We start from the raw sequence: 21,160 nt of genomic DNA on the forward strand, positions 1-21,160 counted from the left end.
CCATTCCCATCCTGGCACCAATGGGTCTGCCCTCCACCTCCATAATTCTTTCTATATTTTGGCTATTACAAATAAAGTTGCTATAAAAATCTGCATAGAGTTTTTTGTGCGAACACATTTTCATTTCTCTCGATAAAGTTTCAACAATGCAGTTGCTGGATCATCTGATAGGTCAGCTTTACCTTTTTAAGGAAATCCCATTCTACTGCCAGGGTGGCTTTTCCATTTTCACACCAGAAACCAGTGCATGGTTCTGTTTCTCTGCATTTCCGCTGATATTTGAAGTGGTCATGTTTGTTTTAGCCATTTGGTAGGTCTGTAGAGAAACCACATTGTGGTTTCATGTTTTCCTGATGGCAATGATGTTGAATCTTCCATGTGCTTGTCTGCTTTCCTTAAGTCTTCAGTGAATTAGTATCTCTTAACTGGGTTGCTCTGTTCCTGCTGAGCATTGAGAGATCTAGATCTTTTCTAGATACTAGTCCTTTGTTGGGCATGTGCTTTTTCCTGGTCTGTGCAAGGGGTGTGCCAGGCTCATTTTTTGCCTGTCCATGTCTGCCCACTCTAGCCCCATCTATTGGACAGAGGTGTTCTTCCTCCCTCGAACACCTTGTGCTCATTTGTCAACAAATATTGGGCATATCTTCAGTGTGGGTTCAAACAGGAGATAGAAATCAACCAGCAGGTTAAACATGGGAAGTTTAGTGCAAGAATAATTAACTATCATAAAAAACAACTATAGGATATGCAGAAACTTAAATGGCATAGATTATAAACTGAAGGAGAAAATTTAAAAAAGACAAGATTGGAAGGATTTCAGATCTCTTTGGTCAGCAACAAGGGAGGAACTTGTTGGTGGCTTAGCCAGACTGGAGTTGCTGGCTGGAGTGTGGACAGGGAGCAGAAAATCGGCACCCAGTGGGTGGGTGTGAGGGGAGGGTGACTGGGCACCAGGGAGAATAACTTCAGAGAATGTAGGCTGTGTGGAGGGAGGGGCTTGCAGAGGGAGAGGAAGACCCTTGCAGACCCCTGAATGCAGGTCACCAGGGGTTCCATGTCGTGGGCAGGAGGCTGCCTTTAAAGAGTGGCTGAATGGCTGAAATCAGAACTTTAGATAGAATGGCAATGACAGAATGGGACCTGGGGGCATCAGAAAGAGGGTGGAGAAAGCAGAAATGTAGGTAAATAGACCAGAATACCCTACTCATAATTTCCTAGGTCATGTTTGACAATGGTAGCAAGTGACACTACACTCACCCCGACCTTCCTGTAACCCCTGCTGGCCTCATCCTGGCTTTCACAGGCTGCTGTTCAGTGACACAGAGGCCCTGAAGTCACCCTCAGTGCCCATGTGTGGAAGGATGTTGCATCCCCGGGGATTTGGAAGGGCTGAGGGTCTCCTGGAGAGGTCATCTTGAGGAGTGACCCTGGTCTCCAGGGGTGTGAGGGCCCCTGAGGGCCAGGCCCCAGATCCAGGCTGGCTCAAGGGGAAAGGGAGGGTCAAGACTCCAGTCACCTAGTCACAGGTCGCACCCTCAGTGCAGCCCCGCCCTCCAGGAGGAGGGGATGGGAGCTGCACAGAGAACTAGGAGATCCCAGCGCCCAGAAACCTGAGCAATTCTCTCCCCTTCTCCCCTCCTCTTCCTTGGAGTCTTTGGAGGGATGAGGGAGGGAAGCCCTCCAATTTGGGGTGCTGGCCCCTAGTGTGTTCACAGCGTGGTGGGGCAGCTCCAGGGCTCTTCCTTGCTGTGCAATGTGGGGGTTCTCCAGGAAGTCCACAATGTATGAAACTAGGGGCTGTAGGGTGGAAACCTTGCAACAAATATGCAATTTAAAATCATACTCTTACAAAACAACAAACAACAAACAAGAAACAAGACAGGCTTTTTTAGGAACCAAGGGAAGGTCAGCGGGCAGGAAGCAGTGAGCTGACTCAGGCCTCCCCATGCTCAGGTTCAGTCCCCAGGACAGAAAAGCGTGATAGATTGGGGCTCACTAACCCTTGCTCTGTTTCTCTACTTCCTATTAGACAGCAGTGAGAGCAGTACGAACTGCACAAACGCTGGTTAGGTTACACGCTGTGGTTTTTTTTGTTTGCTTTTCAGAAAAATATATGTTGGCAAAATACAGATTTGGGAGCTGCAACCCAAGAAGGAAATAACTGGTTCCCCCATTGCCAGGGTCTGCCACGGGGTGTGGACCCCTGTGCATGGGGGAAGTGGGGGCTGGAATACCCGGGAGGTCATTTGGAACTCTGCCTTGGAAACTCTGAAGCTCTTCGAAGGAGATGCCTCCTCTGAAAACTCTCTTCACTTGTCTTTCTGAGCAAGGGGCTACTAAAAGGTGCAGGCTAGGACCAGAGAATGCTGCAAAAACCTCTAAGGATGGAGGTTCGTAAGAAAAAAAAAACTTACATGGCAGGGGCATTGTTGTAAACACCCACATGCCGGTTCCTTGCCCAACATACTCATTCTGAGTCCTTGCGGGTGCAGATTCTGTGGAGCTGGGGTCAAGAGCAAGACCAGCAAGAGGTCACCCTCTTGCTTGTCATTGGGGCACACAGAGAAGGTGCAGGCAGACAAGTCAATGTCAGGGGTTCAGCGCAGTCCCTTGTCAGTAACCTCAGAACCCAGGCAATGAGGGGAGCACAGGAAACAACATGTGGGTCCTCAGAGCAGGAGAATGAGTGGGGCTGGGCTCATGTGGGGGAGGGAGAACGTCTTCAGTGACCACATGGATAGCTTTGGGGCCACCAGAGGGCGGAACAGACACCAGGCAGCATGGCTAAACGGGGGTGTGCACAAGGTGGGGGATAGAGCAGCAGTAGCATACACAGACATCTCCAAACCCTCCTGCTCTGCAAGTGGTATCATGTGTTTCCTTTGGCAGGGGGTGCTGGACAGGAGTCTGAGAGAGGCCTTCGTGCACAGACTATGCTGAGCACCCTGGAAAAGTGGTGGCCAATGATCCTGCAAGAGAATCTAGGGATCTGATGAGGCTGATCCTACTCTAGCTGACAGCAGGTGGCAGGGGGTGATGCTTAGGGCAGTGTCAGCCTGGGAGTGCCCTGAGGACTCTGGCCTGGCAGAGGAGGAAAGAGGGGCAGCTGCAGCCCCATTCTGAGTAACTAGATTCCAGGGTAGGGGGAAGGGGAAAAGGTAGGGAACAAGACCAGGGCTGGGTGTATAGACGAGAGGAGACCCCTGGTGCTAAGGACGAAGTGTTGTGGGTGCTAATGGTGATGAGGAATCATGGGCTTCCAGGGAGAGCAGCTGTGCCTGGGAGGGAAGAGGAGGTATTTGTCACAAATAGAATTGAGGTCGACAGATGCATATGCTGTAAGTGAGGACCAAAGACAGGGTACAAGGATGGTTCTAGAGAAATAGGAAGAGTTAGAGAGGAAGGATTCTTAGCCTAGTAGAAAAACAGACCCAGTCCAAGAGTAAAGAATCTTCTCCCAAGGAAAATGGCACTTGACAAGCATCACTCTGAATTTCTCGCTGAGAAGGAGGCAAATGGGATGGTCATGTCCAGTTGTATAGGTTGTGTAGTGCACAAGGCACATCCTGGGGTAGTTGATGTGGGTTTACATGTGACCCATGGAACCTCTCCCTAACCTGTATACAGGCTCTGTAGGGGCCAGGGACCCAGGGAGTTACTGAGTGGGGACGGAAAAGACTGAAGGAAGAAGCACACCTTGGGGGCTCATGGCGAGGACATGGAGAAAGAAAAAGTCAGTGGCAAGCAGTAACCGTTTTCTCCCTCTGTCTCTTTGACCAAATGACTTCAGCGTCTGTGCACAACTTTTACTATCCTAGAATATAATGCTACAGCCCACGTTCAAGGCCAACTTCCTTGCAGGAACAGAGAGCAACGAACAAGAGGCTGTGGTTCCAGACAATAAATGTGCTATCTTTATAGAACCTGCAGACCTGTCTAGCTGCTTTAAAACTCAAAATGGGGTATTTAACCTTGTATTTCAAAAATGCTTATAAAATTATTTCAGATTATTTTTTTAAAGATTTATTTTATTTTATTTATTTATTTATTTATTTATACAAGCACTGGGTACAGTCAGAAGCGCGGGAGGGTGAGAGAATTCACCAGAGCCAGAGCGGGGAGCAGAGCAGGCAGAAGGACCGAAGTACACTGCTGAGGGGAGCAGCGGGCGGCAGGAGAGGTCTGTGCGCCATGTGGGACCCTCCTCCGGTGACCGGGGAGCTGCTGGGGATCGAACTGGCGCTGCAGAGGCTGCGGGCAGCTTCGCAACCCAGCACTCAACTGCTGCGCCACTGGGGAGGCCCTATTTCAGATTTTTTAAAAGTGTGAATGGAACACAGATCCTGGCAACCCTTTTTAATCCAAGCCCAAAGGACTCACCACTGGCTCCCATCATCTGCGCTGTGTGGGATGTGCTAGGCCCTGGAACCTCTGTGTTCTCCAGCTTTGTCTGTGCCACCGTCTTCTCCAACAATGTGATCCAGCACAGCGACCATTGTCTGTCAAAACAGGGATGTCAGCATCAGTTGGTAAGAATTCTGGGCCGACACGGTGAAGGAAAGGGCCATGGTGCTCGTAGTTGGCTACGGTGACGTCCTGACGCCATTGCCGCACAGGCACCAGTTCCGATGTGTGGTCTTAGGACTTGTGTGGTCTCAGTAATTAATTAAATTATTTATTTCTCACAAATGCAGGGGCAGTGAATGTAGGTCATTCCTGAGCTGACCCCTTTCAAATGAGACAATGCCTCACAGCCAGACTAGCATCCCGGAAAAGGTGTTAATAAATATCAGTGATGCTTACTACCTATTTTACTTTAGAATCTTCCAACATGTTATATCACTATTATTGAAAAGAAAAAAATCTTACAAAACCCCAATCACTACCGGGACATGACATTCGGTCAACAGACCTGAAATTCTCCTTGGACCGAGCTCTCAGCAAACACTCATCTCTCTGCACCAGAGAGGGTCTCACAGCACCAAATCTCCGCCATTCAGGCTGGCAGGAGTGTGAATACAGATAGTAGTAAGAAAATGCTTTATCCGGTCATGCACATGATGGGGCACACTTCCATCTGGATGGCCCCCAAGATTACTGGCTCACATTCCTCTAGTTCCATAGACAGCAGGTGATGGGACACCAGCACGCCGTCACTGCAAGAACGAGGAGAACAGAGCACTCAGGACAGTTCTGAGCCCTGTGTGGTGTCCTGTAGGTGCATCAGCAAATCCTCTAAGCAGAACTCCTCCCATGGGACTGTGAGCAGGGACTCTATTGTACCTGTTTCTGGGGTGCTCAGAATGAACTCACCGTGGGATGGATACCGGGAGACAAGATTTTCTTCCCTATTATCATTGACATACATGATCACAAGAGAATGAGTTAGAGTCCTGAGCCATCATCCCTCCATCTCTAGTGCAGAGACGACAGGAGAAGGACTCCCCACGAGGTAATCCTCTGCACTGGCATATGCTGTCTTCTCATCTCCTACACTACTCACTCCAACTTCCCAGCCCCTGGCCTCTGATGGGCATGGGGTACAAATGCCCTGGGAGCTCTCCTATCGCTGTTCCTGCAAGGGATGTGTGCCACCAGGAGATTTCCGAGTCTTCCTGACCTGCTTCTTGCTCCAAATCGCATCATGAGAAGCCTCACTGTTACTGTGCTCATTCATTTCTGCATGTCCAATGGTGCTGAGTCCATGGTCGGGGTCATCAGGCTGGTACAAACACTAGTGGGCATGAGTCAGATCTGGGCTGTGAACCCAAGCCCGCCTCCTGCAGTTATGTGACTTGACAGGGTCTAATGCTCAGTATTGTTGAGACTTTACTACACTGAGCTTTTTGCGATTTTGACAAGGCATTTTTGTCTCCATGTCACTGTGGCTTAGGAAAGGACCTGGTACTTGCAAGTTCTGGCAGCATTACAGCTGAGTTCATGCCCAGGTCTTGGGAGCCAGAACAAATGCTGTGTGTTCCTTGGATCCATGACGTCTGTTCTGTCTTGGCTTTTCCTGGACAAAGTGGGGCACTTAGATTTTTGGGGACCATGTGGCCGTTGGATGGAGGGGGGATGGAGAAGATGTGTGTGTACTCTGCAGCCTTCCTCCCCTAAACCCAGAATGGACCTGATGTCTGGAATAGGTGCTGGTAAACATCTATGTGAATGGATAATATAAGCAAGTGCCTAGCTTAGTAAGCCACAAAGGTGGGTTATAGCTGTGGGAGGAGGAGTCTATAAATCTATCAACCCAGTTTACATCTGTCTCCATCCTCATCCCCCTCCTGGTCAAGGACCACAGTGCAGCAGGGAACCTGATCACACTGGCACTCAAGGGCTGTGTGTCTGTGCCACCGAGGAGGGCAGTGACCAAGGGGCACACCCTCCTTCCACAGTGGTACTGAGTTGGTGGGTTCACGCAAGATCAAATGCTTATTCAGCTGTATTTAAGGTGGCAGAAACTTGTTTTTCTATGATTCACTTAATTCTCACAAAACACCAAAGGGCTTGGCTTTCTTGCTCTGACCATTTAACAGATGAGGAAACTAGAACTTAAAAGCTTTAAGTTACCCACAAGCACAAGTATGAAATGAGCCACATAAAGATAAGCTTGCCTAAAACACAGTAAGCACTAAATACATGCCCTGATGATGCTTTTTTGGAGGGGTGTTTGCCCTGCCTATTTGACCACCCACGGGACAAAGTCACAGGTGCCTCACCCCATGGTAGGTGGGGGCAGCCCCCGCCCCCACCCAGTGTCCCCAGGTTCCTCCTCTGCCTCAGCAGCTCCTGAGAACAGAGATTGTGCTGACAGCATCTCAGCAGAGAACAAAGGCCCTCTGGGGGTCCTTGCTCTTTTCCAAGTGCTGCAATTTTTCTTTCCTTTTTTTTTTCATTTAATAAGAGAGAAAAATATCCCCCCTAAATTCCTAGGGGAAATCCAAAGGCAGTGATTCCCATCATATTTTGAGGAGATCTTGAGCCCTCCACTAGAGGATATCAGATTCTCAGAAGGCAACTGACCTTCTGCAAAAGCCATTAGAAATGGGTCATCTGGAAGGATTTCCAAGACAAAATATGCTCAGGCCCTGTTCAGTCCTAGGATGTATATTGAGGGGTTTGTGGGTGTCAGCCTTAGGGAAAAGTACTAGTGGAAGTGAGCTTAGGATGTTTGGACTGGTAAATCCTGAGTTTTGGGGTTATTCCACTCTCATGTGGAAGGAAGGGTACAAGGTCCAGGTCGGTGCATTCTCTTGACCTTATGGACACTCCTCTGCAGAAGAGACACCTCAGAGCTGGATCAGCATGAATCCTCTCAGGACTAGCCCTGGCTGGCGGCTCCTTGTCTGGACTGTGGCCCTCACTGGCCAGAAAAACTAAGAATTTCTGTAACTGGATGACCTACCCTAAGCAAAAGCCTGGAGAAAATTGTTCCAACTGAAAGGAAATGAGAGAATAAGGAATCTTGAAACATTAGAAAGAAAGTAAAGTGATGGGAAAATAATAAGACTTTTCTTCCCTTTGGTTTCCTAAATTATGTTTGATGGTTGGACGACACAGTAATATTGTTCTCAAAGTGTATGTGGAGGACATAAGTAAGACATTATATTATCAGTAGGGAAGAATTAAAAAGTGTAAAGAAAGTGAGGTCTTAATAACTCATTTGAACTAGTAAACTTTTTGGAGCCTTTAGTCTCTGAAAACATGTGTATATAATGAATTACTAATAAGAGCAACCCCACAAAAAGCTATACAAAGATATACACTAAAAAAACAACAACAAACACTGCAGCTATATCAAAATGAAAATCTAAAAAATATTCAATTAGCACGCAGAAAGAGAAAAAATAAATGAAGGAAGTGAAACAAGAGATAATAATATAAAATCAAAACTTAAGCTACAGCACATTCTTAATTACATAAATGCTCTAAATACACAGGTTAATAGTGAAGATTGACAGATAAAATAAAATTTATGACCCTAAAACATGCCATCAGTAAGAAATTCACTTCAGATTTACTGATATTGATAGATTTAAAGTGAAAAGCTAGAAAATAAATTGCCACATGCCATGCAAACATTCATATCCTACCTTTAGTGATGGATAAATCATTAGGTAGAAGGTGAACAAAGAAATAAAAGACTTGACCAACACAGCAAAAAAAGTATGCAAGGGGGATTTTCCAGGATAGACCACATATTAGGCCAAAAATACAAGGCAGATGGATTGAAATCATAGAAAGCATGCCCTAGGACCACAATGGAATTAAATAGTAGCAATAACAGGAAAGAATTTAAGGAATTCATAAACACATCGAGTTAAACAACACATTCTAGTAACCAATAGATCAAAGAAGAAATCACAAGAAAAATTAGAAAACACCTTGAAATAAATGAAAACCTGCTGGGTTTTCTTAAATAAATGTTTCTTCATTTTCTGAATGCCCTTTGGACAATTTCCAGACTTTAAATGGTTGGTTTTTAAAAATACTTTTCACCAGTTAAGGTTATTAAGCTGGGGAGCAGGTATGTGCACTTCTCACGCCACCATTCTGAAAGCGAACCTGCCAGTTAAAGTTCACTTGAGAGTGCTGCAACAGCAGGTTTTTCCACAAGAAAGACTACAAAAGAAGACAGAAGACCCAGATGATAAATCCACAGAGTAACAGAGTAACAGATGAAAAAATAGACAAAAATTAAGGGAAAGAAATCACCAAGCATTAACACAAGAATATGTCTCAGAACTGAAAGACAAGTGTCTCCATGGACAACCATACTTTCCAAAATTCCAGCACAATAAATTTATCTATTTATTTATTTAATTTATTTTTCTTACATCATTGTTCATTTTTATATGATGTTTGATTTCTCCCCTCATGTGTGTTCCCCATAATTCTCCCACCACTGTGGCCCCCATGTCCATCACCATAGTCCCTTGCAGCACAATAAATTAAAAAAAAAACATAAACAGGTAAAGGTATATAATTACGGAGTTTCAAGACATGAGACTATGAAAAAATCTTGAAAACTCAAAAACGGAAATACATGTCACCTTCAAAGGAACACAGTTAGAAATGCCATTGGTCTGGATGTTGAAGATAATAGGACTATTCAAAATTCTGAGGGAGGGTATTTTCCAACATAAAATTCTAGTATCTATACCTAATTTAAACATGTAATGACTGAATCGAGACATTCTGGACAGGCAAGGACTTAAAAAGTTCACTTCTCACATCATCTTCCTCTGGAAATGACTCATAGATGACCCACCTAACACGTGGCACCAAATTAAGGCAGGTCAGAGGAGCCACAGGGAGAGCCAGAGGAGAATGCCTTGCAGCTGCTTGTAAGCCCAGACCAGCCGCCACCAAAAGGACAATGAAAGACTTAGGAAGGTACCCAAGTGCTGAGGTCTGGGGAGGGGGTGAAGCAGTGAGGGTCATGAAGGAGAAACACATTGTTACATCAAAAGACAGACAAGGGGCCTCCCTGGTGGCACAAGGGGTTAAGCATCAGCACTCTGAAGCTATCCGTAGCCACTGCAGCACAAGTTCGATCCCCAGCCAGGGAGCTACACACATGGCATAGCAGACCTCTCCTGTTGGGCCCACTGCTCCCCTCAGCAGTGTATTTCAGTAGATCCACCTGTTCTGTTCCCCACCCTGTCTCTGGTGAATCCTCTCACCTCCGCCACCCCCACACCTCTGGCCTGTACCCCAGTTCTTATATGCATAAATAAATAAATCTTTAAAAAAAAAAAAACAGAAACAAAAGACAGACAAAAAGAAACCCAAGGAAACCAGACATAAAGAGGGAAATTGTGGCAAACCGTTGTTCCCCAGCAGAATAATATGAGCGGTTCTTTGACTCAAAGTGGAGTTGTTCCTATATTTCAAGATAGAGGTAGGAAGTGGAAGGTAGGAAGTTAAGTTTTGAATCATCAAAAGTTAAGTAATTTCTACTCAAAGAAACTGTCAAATTTAAAAAGTTGTTGTCACTGAGAATCATGATGGATTCCTTTAGGCAGGATTTTTTTTTATAAGACTTTTGATATGACAACATTTTAACCATATGTCATGTAACCATATATCATTTTGACTAAAATAGATTAAATTTTACTTTAAAATGCTCGCAATTTACCTGGATATTTACTTTTTATTATTTTATTTGATAACAGTGCATTACGAACACCTAGGTTAAGACAAAGCTTCTAAAAGGAATTCCAAAATTACCCCTATGTGGAGAGAGTCTCTTGGTGGTGAGAGTCTCTTGGTGGTGTAACAGAGGCACCTTCATAGCAGGGGATGGTACCATGTTCCCCACCCTATTAACGAGTCGCCAGGTGAAGCTATCTGACACAGCATGCAGGTAGGCTCGGGGGAGATACCTGGAGAGGAAGTGTTGCTTCTCGGCTTTGGGCTTGCACTAGGGACTTGGGGAACTTGGAAGGAGACATGTGGAAGAGAGAGATTAGGTGAGAGACACGCAGTGGTGGGGGGAGTGCTGGCAATGGCAGTCTTTACCTTGATTTGTTCTTTGATTTTTTGCTCCTTTTGTCCCAGACATGCCTGGCCCCTCCTTTCTCCTTCCTGTGGTTGCCCACCAGAGGGTGACTTAGACTTGTGGCAACCTTTCAGGCCTCAATGGCCCCACTTTGAGCAGACCCTGTTAAGCTGGGCATTTACCTATGAAGGGATGGGTAACTTTGGGTGTTTTATTGGGAAATATCCTTTCTTTTCTCTCTGCCCACTAAATCCTATTAAATTTCTTTCACACTGAGTATGCTTTGTCTTTGTACACACAGATGGTTGGACCCCTTTGGAGCTTGCAATTTGGGGGTCCCAGGGCATCCCTCAGTCTGCATGCTAAAAAAGGGAGAAACATAGAGAACAAACTTCAAGTAAAACAGTCCTCTTAAATCCTCATCAAGATGTGTGCTCTTCCGGGTCATGAAGAGTAAGGGCGTCAGGGGATGCCCTACACTCAAGAGCTGTCTTCCGAGGAGTGGGATAGAGTCCAACTTTATTTAAAGATTGATTGATTGATTGATTTTACTTATACAAGAACGGGGGCACAGACCAGATGTGCAGGAGGGTGAGAGGATTCACCAGAGACAGAGCAGGGAGCAGAACAGGCAGACTGACGAAGCACACTGCTGAGGGGAGCTGCAGGCGAGACAGGAGAGGTCTGCGCACCATGTGGGTTGCTCCAAGGACAGCAGGGATCTGATCAGCAGGGATCAAACTGTTAGGGGGAAAGGATGTCCCAAAGCTAATTCCATACAGGCTTTGTGGACTCCACCCCCACCCCAGGCCAAAGCCAAAGACACTGGGAACTCCAAATCCCATCACCACCAAAGGGAAGGTGGCTGGGACCTGAGGGTGGGGTTAAGCAGCCAGGTTGATATAAGGCAGAAACATGGGCTTTGGAGGGGTCCCCCATTTTGGCTCTCGGCCAGCTTGCAGCGTCTGGCCAGCTCTGAGAGTGCCTTTGGGTTTCCAGGTCGGTGGATCGGGTAGGACGCATTAAAGACTTTATTTCCCTATTTTCTCCCTGAGTTGTACATTTTCCTTATTTCCTTTTCCCTTGTAAATTAACCTTTTATTAACCTTTTGTGTGTGCCTGTAGTGGAGTATTCATAAGTCCCTTTTAAGCATGCGGGTGAGGACCCACAGCCAGGCAACCCGTTCAATATCGGGGCTGTCCTATAACAAGATGAATGGCTGTGCTGACCTGAAGATTGAAGAGCCTGGGAGTAGACATGGCTCGCAGCCTTCTGGGGGAGAAGTCTTATAGGACAGGGAGAGGGGCAGCCCAAACCCCGCAAACCTGCCTATTCTAAATGGGTTCTGCCATCCGCCGCATCAACACAAAACATAGGAGACTTTAATGGGAAGGAACTTTAATTAAACTAGGACACAACACAGGTAAGGCAAAGAGTCTAGCTTCTAAATGAAGCACTCAAAGTTACCCATCCCCTCGTGGGTAAAAGTCCATCCATATGGGATCGGCCCAGAACAAGGCCCCAAAGCCTGCCACAAGTCTAAAACATCTTCCAGTGGGGACCCACAGAAAAGGGTCACAAACAACCAGACAAGCCCGGAAGGAAAAGAGCAAAATCAACATCAAGATAAAAGCTGCCATGGTCACCTCCCCACGGGTCTCACCCACATCTGTGTCACCCAGTCCACGACCAAAAGACAAGCGCAGTTTCTTCACGTGTCTCTAAGCTCCACGCGCCTCCTCCAGGTCTCCTGGCTCCATCCTGCTTCCTTCCTCAGTCTCTTCTTCAGCTTCTCCTATTCCTGCTCAGCTCCACCCTCCCTTGGGTGGGGCAGGGAACCTCCCCCTTTCCTGGGGACCACCCTGTTACAATCCCCCCTTTTAATTTTTATTCCACCATATCTATGGTGGCACAAATCTCAGGGTGTAGTCTTAGGAGACAGTCTTTTTTTTAGGGTTACAATGTGTGTAAGAGAAGCAACAATTAGTCAGCAGCATTGTCTATGAATATCCAGTATGACAGTTTTCCATTCTGAAAAATAGTCCATTATACAAGCCAAAAGAAAAAAAAAATTGGAGCATAGGCTAAAACAAGATAGTAAATATATCAAAATCACAGGGAAAAAATGTTAAAATGGTTCAACTTATGTAAAACACAAATTTTCTCAACCTTGATCCCAAACTTTTAACAGCATAGCAAAAGTTTGCAAACTAAATCTACTTTTAAACCATTTTTCCTATTTTTGCATAAAATCACAGGGCAGAAAATAATTAACGGCAATTTTTAGATGGCTTTGTTGAAATACTCCACACAGGATCAGAGCGAACCTGTGGCATCAGGTCGACGTAGGCTTCAGGTATAAAGTTGGACTTATTAGACTCCACCTGGGCTTTCCTCTTCTCGAGGGTACCAGGGCATTTTCGTTGGCCGGGTTGTCCAGTCCTGCCAATGGAGGCAAGCTTCCTCACCTTCTTTGGAGGTCTCTGGAACCCTACAAACAAAGCAAACAGGTTCTCCTCTTCTTGGTTCAGCTCTTTTTCAACTTTTTGGAAGAACTCCACACAAAGCCACACAATCAAACTCACGTCCAATTTTTTTTGTTGTTGTTTAAGCAGACAAAATCCCTATGGAAGTTATGCAAAAACAGACTCTGAGATAAGTAGCAAAAATTACTACCACTATTTGTATGCCGTTTTGGCATCAAGGGGAGAGAAAATGTGACAAGTTAGCTTTGCTGGAAAAAAAATTGCAACCTTGCTGCAGATCCTTGTTACTCAAAACAAAACAAAACAAAACAAAAACTTCGTGGATTCAGGACAGAATGCATAAAAAATTTCCAGTATTATGTCAAAGAAACCTTAGTAAATGTCAGGTGTATTTCCAGGTCTATTCAGTCCTTTGTAGGAAAGTTTTTTACTCTCAACAGTTCCATCAATAGGAATCTGTTGAGACCTTTTTTCCCTATATTTCCAGAAACAATTTCTGTAGATGTGAAACAATTGAATTATACAATATTACAAGGTGACAATCACCATTGACAATGTACATACATACCAGATACCGAGAGGTTTTTTTTTTTTTTTTTACACACATTTAGAAAACTACTGTTAACATTTTGTACATACCAAAGTTTTACCATTTTCCCAAGTGACAATGCTTCCCTTCCAGTTTTACTTCATTAGGTAAAAGCCAAATAGAACAAATTCATGTAATGCCTTCCCAGGAGGAAAGGGAGAAACTTCGTGGAGTGTCTCAGGAGCTCTACTGAGGTTCCACAAAATTTCCTTGCATCAGTCAAATGACAGGCTACCAAATTTGTACTTGAATTTAGATTTCTGGGAAGCTTTGCCATAAATATTAGAAACTTAACAGAAACAACAATATTCAATGTCTATGAAGGCACCGGCTTAGTTCAGTAGCACAATGTTGACAATCAAACCATAACTTTTTGTTTTTCTCATAACCGGAGACTCTTTTTTTTTCAACGTCTATGGGCACCATGTATACCAATCTGTCAATCACTGGAGGACAAGACAGACAGAAGGACATACAGACATACAACATATAGACAGACAGTTTTTTTTTTTTTTAGTTATGCCACGTAGAATATGTTATGTAACTGCAGTTTTACTCCATAGGCTCAGAAAAAAAAAGTCAAAGTCCAAAAAAAAATGTGGAGTGTTGCTGGCAGAAAAATTTCCAGTTGTCATCCTACAAACCTAAGACTTTGGAAATAGGAAGGAAAAGTTTTATTAATCACAAGAGTTACATGACCTTGTTTATCACCTTAGGGTTTTCAGTGTTGAAGAGTTTTTATTAGAAGTCAATCCTGGGGTATTCTGTACAGCAACTGAAAGAATAAAAGTTAACAGTTAACTTTTAAGCAAAAGGAGTCATCTCTTGTTAGCCACCAAGCAGGCACTCCTTGGGTTTCCTGGAATACAACCTGAAAAAGCAAAATCAAATTATCAGTAATTAACTTTCAATTAAAAGGAGTCATCTCCTTACTTCTGTTAGCCACTCTGGGACAGAAGCTGAAAGAGCAGATTAAACATCTAAGCACAGATTACACCTCCCCCACACTAGGGAGGGACAACAACAACACAGGTATGAAAACCTGGTACAGTTATATGATGCACCCTAAAGAGTGCTTTCCACAACAGACCTTCCTCAGTAGGAAGCAGAAACTTAGAATCTTGTCTTACACCAGCAACTGAACAAATCCAGTATTCAAAATGGCAAACATGCCCAAAACAAATTGTGTAGACAAAATTCACAGTAGCAAATCCTTTCAGACTCAGACTAAATCTTGTTAATTTTTCTGATCCAGACTTTGCAAAAATTCAAGTTATCTCCAAGAATCCATCAAGGCTACCAGCAATTACCAGTTACTGCTTAAGGCTACTCTTTCCTTAACACCCAGGCATACATTTGCTAATTTAAACACCACTGCTCCACAATTGGCTGGCAAAATCCATCAGGCAGAGAGTAGGAAGTAGCCAAAGACAAAGCAACATACCAGTGAAGAACCATTATTGCCTTTAGAAATGCTAATGAGACAGCAGAGATTACAAAAAGAAAAAAAAAAGAGTTCCAAAGTCCTAGCAACAAGATCCTCTGAATTTTACAAGAGCCCGCCAAGTGGCCTTAGACGCCATCTTTGATCTGGCCACATGGTCCAATGTACTGCCTAATCTTTTGAGTGAAACTGGCACAGAAAAATTTCCACAAATTAAAATCTCTTAGCAAGTCACTACAAACAAATTACACACAAACACACAGAATCTTCACAAAACCCAAGCCAGTTTTTCAACAGCAAATCGACATATGAAACAAACACACCGGAGAAACCAAAAATCACATTTGCGCTTATGGTAGCCAGTGCCATAGGGAAGCCCAATTTCCCCATGGGGCTGACTAACCACTGATGGCTCTGTCCTAAATCTTCGTGGTCGCCAAATCTGTTATAGGACAGGGAGAGGGGCAGCCCAAACCCCGCAAACCTGCCTATTCTAAATGGGTTCTGCCATCCGCCGCATCAACACAAAACATAGGAGACTTTAATGGGAAGGAACTTTAATTAAACTAGGACACAACACAGGTAAGGCAAAGAGTCTAGCTTCTAAATGAAGCACTCAAAGTTACCCATCCCCTCGTGGGTAAAAGTCCATCCATATGGGATCGGCCCAGAACAAGGCCCCAAAGCCTGCCACAAGTCTAAAACATCTTCCAGTGGGGACCCACAGAAAAGGGTCAGAAACAACCAAACAAGCCCGGAAGGAAAAGAGCAAAATCAACATCAAGATAAAAGCTGCCATGGTCACCTCCCCACGGGTCTCACCCACATCTGTGTCACCCAGTCCACGACCAAAAGACAAGCGCTGTTTCTTCACGTGTCTCTAGGCTCCATGCGCCTCCTCCAGGTCTCCTGGCTCCATCCTGCTTCCTTCCTCAGTCTCTTCTTCAGCTTCTCCTCTTCCTGCTCAGCTCCACCTTCCCTTGGGTGGGGCAGGGAACCTCCCCCTTTCCTGGGGACCACCCTGTTACAGAAGGAGGAGGTGGGCTGAGGGAGAAAGCTGAGAAGGGGCAGCCATGGTTCCCGTGCAGAGTGGAGGGAGCTGGGGGCCATGTAGGTGAGGGGAAGGGAGGAGAAATAAAGCTTTGAGGTAGAAACAGGCTTCTGGGCCTTTGCTCTCCTGTGTAGACGCTAATCTGGGCCTTGACTGAAAACCCTCATCGTGCACCAGAGCTCTGGGGTGGGGGCACTCAGGGTGCCCGCCTTGAAAGTAGGAGCAGGACACCAGGTTTGTGTCAATTCCAGGCATTTCTGACTTTCAGTCTTTCACATTTGCCATCCCCAGATGTGTGACCCTGCCATTCCTGAAGCAGGTCCATTGTCAGCAGTGTTCACACAAAATCTAGAGTCCATCAACACGGCCACCGCCACAATCTTCATTAGTTATTTACCTCCTTATGTCCAGGGGATGTTTATTTAAGTGCCTGAGGAAATGACCCCTCCCAGGTGAAATACAATGGCTTTTCATCCAGAATTGAATCTCTCTTCACAAAATTCAAAGTAGCCCAGTTGCTGCCGGGCTTTGATGCAAAGTTACCCAGAACAGCATCAGAGGCTCACCATAGCCAGGAATTCATCTGTGGGAATTGTAAGAGCATCATTTTGAATGCCAGACCTCTGCTTTGATAAATCCAGCACCCCTGAAATGTTTCTCCATTAAGATTGGTTATTGATGATTTAAAGTCAACTTTTAGAAAATTCAACAGGTCCCTAATTTGAGCTCTTGTAAAGGACAATACACACCACATTTCACACTGCAGTTTTCTTTACAGTGATAAATAAAGGGAACACCTATTTTAATAGGCCTCTATTTCCCCAGATCTGCATAGGGTTGTCTTGTTTTCCTGGCGTGTTTGGGGAGCCTAGACCTCTGATTAGACTCTGATGGCCTCCTATTATGTTGCTAATGAACGGAGGAGGCAGGATTCCCTTCTCAGGAAAGCTGGGGCTTTGCAGCTGAGCGACAGCCCATTACTAATTCTCTATTTCTTGTCTCAGAGATTTTGCCGTCCTCAGAGCCAGCTTTCATTCCCAGGCCCTGGACCTCACAGCTGCTGCCGGATATCCACCCAAGGCTTCACAAAAGCATTCTTGTGTCTGCGGTCCTGAGCAAGCAGTTCTAAAATGCCCTGTCTTTTCTTTTCCCAGAAATCAATTAGTGTCCTCTGCCTGACCGGGAAACTCGAGATAGATTTCTCAGTTAGCACAAACAAAGTTGACAGTCACCCATCTCTGGGAAATCATCAACAGGTTGCATGCAAATAAGAAATTTGAAAGCACAGAACACATGAAGGCAATTTGCATTCAATTTCATTTCAAAATACTACAGAAAAATTTCATATCTAAGGGTATTAATTCTCATTATTAGTCAGTTAATTAGTAAGTTACCTAATAGTTCCCAATTGCTCATTATCAAAATCAACTTATTTACCACTGCCACTGTTAGGGGGAAAAGGATGTCCCAAAGCAAATTCCATATAGGCTTTGTGGACTCCACCCCCACCCCAGGTCAAAGCCAAAGACACTGGGAACTCCAAATCCCATCACCACCAAAGGGAAGGTGGCTGGGACCTGAGGGTGGGGTTAAGCAGCCAGGTGGATATAAAAGGCAGACACGTGGGCTTTGGGGGACCCCATTTTGGCTCTCCGCCAGCTCGCAGCGTCCAGCCAGCTCTGAGAGTGACTTCGTCGGATCGGGTAGGACACATTAAAGACTTTATTTCCCTATTTTCTCCCTGAGTTGTACATTTTCCTTATTTCCTTTCCTCTTGTAAATAAACTTTTTATTAACCTTTTTGTCTGTAGTAGAGTATTCATAAGTCCCTTTAAAGTGCGCGGGTGAGGACCCACAGCCAGGAACCCGTTTAATAGCGGGGTTGCTCTATAACAGCCACGATGTGTGTATGTGTGCGTGTTTGCACAATTAAGGCAATACTGTATTTCTAAAGGATAAATTCCCAAGAGATGCAGTTGCTGGGTGAAAGTTCATGCATATTTAGAATTTTTTAAGTATTGCCAATGGCTTTCCAAAGAAGGAAAGGATGCCCACATTCTGGCCAGCACGGACTAACAGCGACCCTAATCTGAACGGTAAGAAGTGGGATCTCAGAACTGGCTAGATCTGCTTTTTCAAAATTTTTGATAAAAATGAGCCCCTATTCAGATGTTTGCTGTCATTGTTATTTATTCGAGTCTTTTGCTGGCAGATTCAATGATTGTTCATCTTTTTCTCATTGCTTTCTTGGAGCCTTTTATATATTAAGGAGCTTTCCCTTTGTGACATGTAGTGCAAATTAGTTTTCTTCACAGTGACAGCTCTATTTCTTCTGTTAGGAAGGGTTTTTATAGAGTCATGTTTGTCAGCACCACCAGCACTGCCCTGAGCTGCTTATGTATTCCTGCTAAGGTTTTGACCATTGTTCTAATAAAGCATGAAACCATTCAAATATGGAGTCTCTGCTGTCATCATTTCCCTTCAGATTCCCTTCCTAGTAATGATCCATTATAACCACGTGATAAATATAAGTTATTTCCTTAATAAATCATTTATTATGCAAAGATGTGCATTGGAAAAAAATATCTTCATAAAGCAGGTTCTCACTAAAAGCCTTAGATTCAGGAGAATGGGTTTTGTTTTTTTTTTTTTTTTTTTTTTTGATGCACAGTAAATCCAGGAGTTTGGGGAAGATCAAATGTGGTCATTTTATTGATGGTAAATCATGAGGCCAAGTAAGATAATGAGCCATTTTGTTTGCTTTGCTTAAGGACATCTTTCTTCAGCATTTTAAGAGTTAGCATATATCCCGTTTGCTTTGACTGTTAAGGAAGAAATAGTAAAAGAAAAAAAATGGCAAATGTAGTGAATGTCTTAATTTGACTTTGTCAAATAAACATGCATAAGAATCATTTGATGTTCTAGTAATTGGCGGATTTACTGTTCACTGTTCTTTGCTTCAGACTCTATAAATTTGAGGCTAATTTAATGCAAGAATGATAAATTGTTAGTGATATTTGTCCATTAGACATGAACGTAATTTTTTTTTGTATTTCTTTTTTCTAAATTTCTTTTTTCTTATATATTTTTATTAAAGAAACATTGTTTCATAACACTGTATACGATCCAGTGGAGAGCATTCAGGTGCATGACCACACTACACCCACCACCAAGGCACCTGGACTCTTCCACCATAGTCCATTGGCTCCCCTTCCCCTCTCCAATTTCCCCTCCTCCTCTGGTAGCCTCAGCTTTACAGTCAGATTTCTAGATTTGCTTTTGCTTTGGTATTGTCTGCCTCTTGCTTTATTTTTCTATATCCCACATATGAGCAAAACCATCTGCTATTTATCTGTCTCCTTCTGGCTTATTTCACTTTGCATAATCCCCTCCAGTTGCATCCATGTTGTTGCAAATGACAAAAGTTCATCTTTTTTTATAGCTGAGAAGTATTCCATTGTGCGTATTCCTAATCCACTCATCTTTCCCTTGAGCACTTAGGTTTCTTCCATAATTTGGCTATTATAAATTATGATGCAACGAATGTGGGAGTACATATCTCTCTTCTAATTAGTGTTTTTGCATTCTTTGGGTAAATACGTAGGAGTGGAATTGCTGGATCATATGGTAGATAGTTTTTTGAGTGGCAGAAATGATAGCTCAAAGCAGCACTTCTCCTCACTGAATGAGTGTGTGTGTTTATATTTCCTTCCAACTTTGTCATCTTTTGCCTGTTAGTTTTCTCCTTAATGAGTTAAATAAACCAGTCTTTGGCATGTCTTCAGTCTATGAGAGTTGGGAGGTTAGCAGATTGAACATTATCTGGCTGGACTGGATATCTGTGTCCTCAATTTTATAACCATCCTGTTCAGCTCTTGAAATGTATGATTTTTTAAAAAGAGGCCATATTAAAAAATATAGGATTTTAAAGACAAATGCCATTTCTCGAGGTATGAGATTACTATAATATCTAAGCTTTGTGTCTCAAGACTCACAGTTGCAAGGAGAAATGCCCAGAGCAACCCCTGACAATTATTCTATTCAGAGAGACTTGTTGCAGAAGACCCTTGAAATCCAGGTCCACTTCTTCTTCCTGTATGCAGGATGGAGCTGAAAAATCAGTAAAAGTATCATACGCATTTGTGATAAAGAAGTTGCATGTGATTACCTGTTTCAGCACCCAGGCATGTCCTTACAGGGCTGGCTTTGGCTTGGAGGTCACTGTAGGGGGCAGCAGTCCTGCCTGCAGGAGGGCACCCTCCTGGTGTCTGTCACCAACATTGGGTGCAGCAGGCTGGGGCCCACAATGCCTCTCCTTTCACCACCTGGCATGAATTTCCTGCTGACCTACTCAGTTTTTCTAGACTGCCTTCCAGTTTCGAATCCAGAATTGTAGAATTTAGCAAAATGAGCTGAGTCAATAAAATAAGGACTTTCCAGTTGCACTTCCTGTATGAGATTGCATGTGTGTGTGTGTATGCACATATAATACATGTTTTCTATGAAAATACTTATATTTATGAATTTAAATATTTATGTAAGATCATGAAGTAGATGTGTATCTATACAAACAATCAACAGGTTGAGTTGAGGGCTTCCGAGGTGCTACACCTTGTTTCATCCTTTTTAAAAGTACATGTCCTGCAACCACACACCAGGTAGCCCAGCAGGGAGCTGTTGCTCCCTTCTCGCCTTCATGGCCCCAGGACGATGCCGGGGACATTTGTCCATGATGTGAGGATGGGTTACATCAATACTTTGTCGTTTTTTGAAACCCCTTTCTCCACTTTTGGTTCATTGCAGGTGCCAGGGGGCACTCTGGTGTGGGAGGCGGCCCCTGCTCTGCCTGCCTGGTAAGATGGTGGGAGGTGGCTTTGTCTTCACTCAGGATGGCAGCCCTCGTCCTGGGAGGAGAGCTGACTTGATGTGCTTCTTGTCTCGGGCGTGGCCTGCAGCTTGTCTCTTTGACCTGATTCCTCTGGCCCCAGCCAAGTTACTAAATAATGCATCTTCCAGATTTTAGTTTTTGCTTTTCAGTTTGTATAATTTTTTTTGAGGTAACATTGGTTTATAATATTATAA

Source organism: Talpa occidentalis, unplaced genomic scaffold (genome assembly GCF_014898055.3).
Source record: "Talpa occidentalis isolate TD23 unplaced genomic scaffold, MPIMG_talOcc4v2.1 talOcc4.7, whole genome shotgun sequence".
NCBI classification, from domain to species: Eukaryota; Metazoa; Chordata; class Mammalia; order Eulipotyphla; family Talpidae; genus Talpa; species Talpa occidentalis.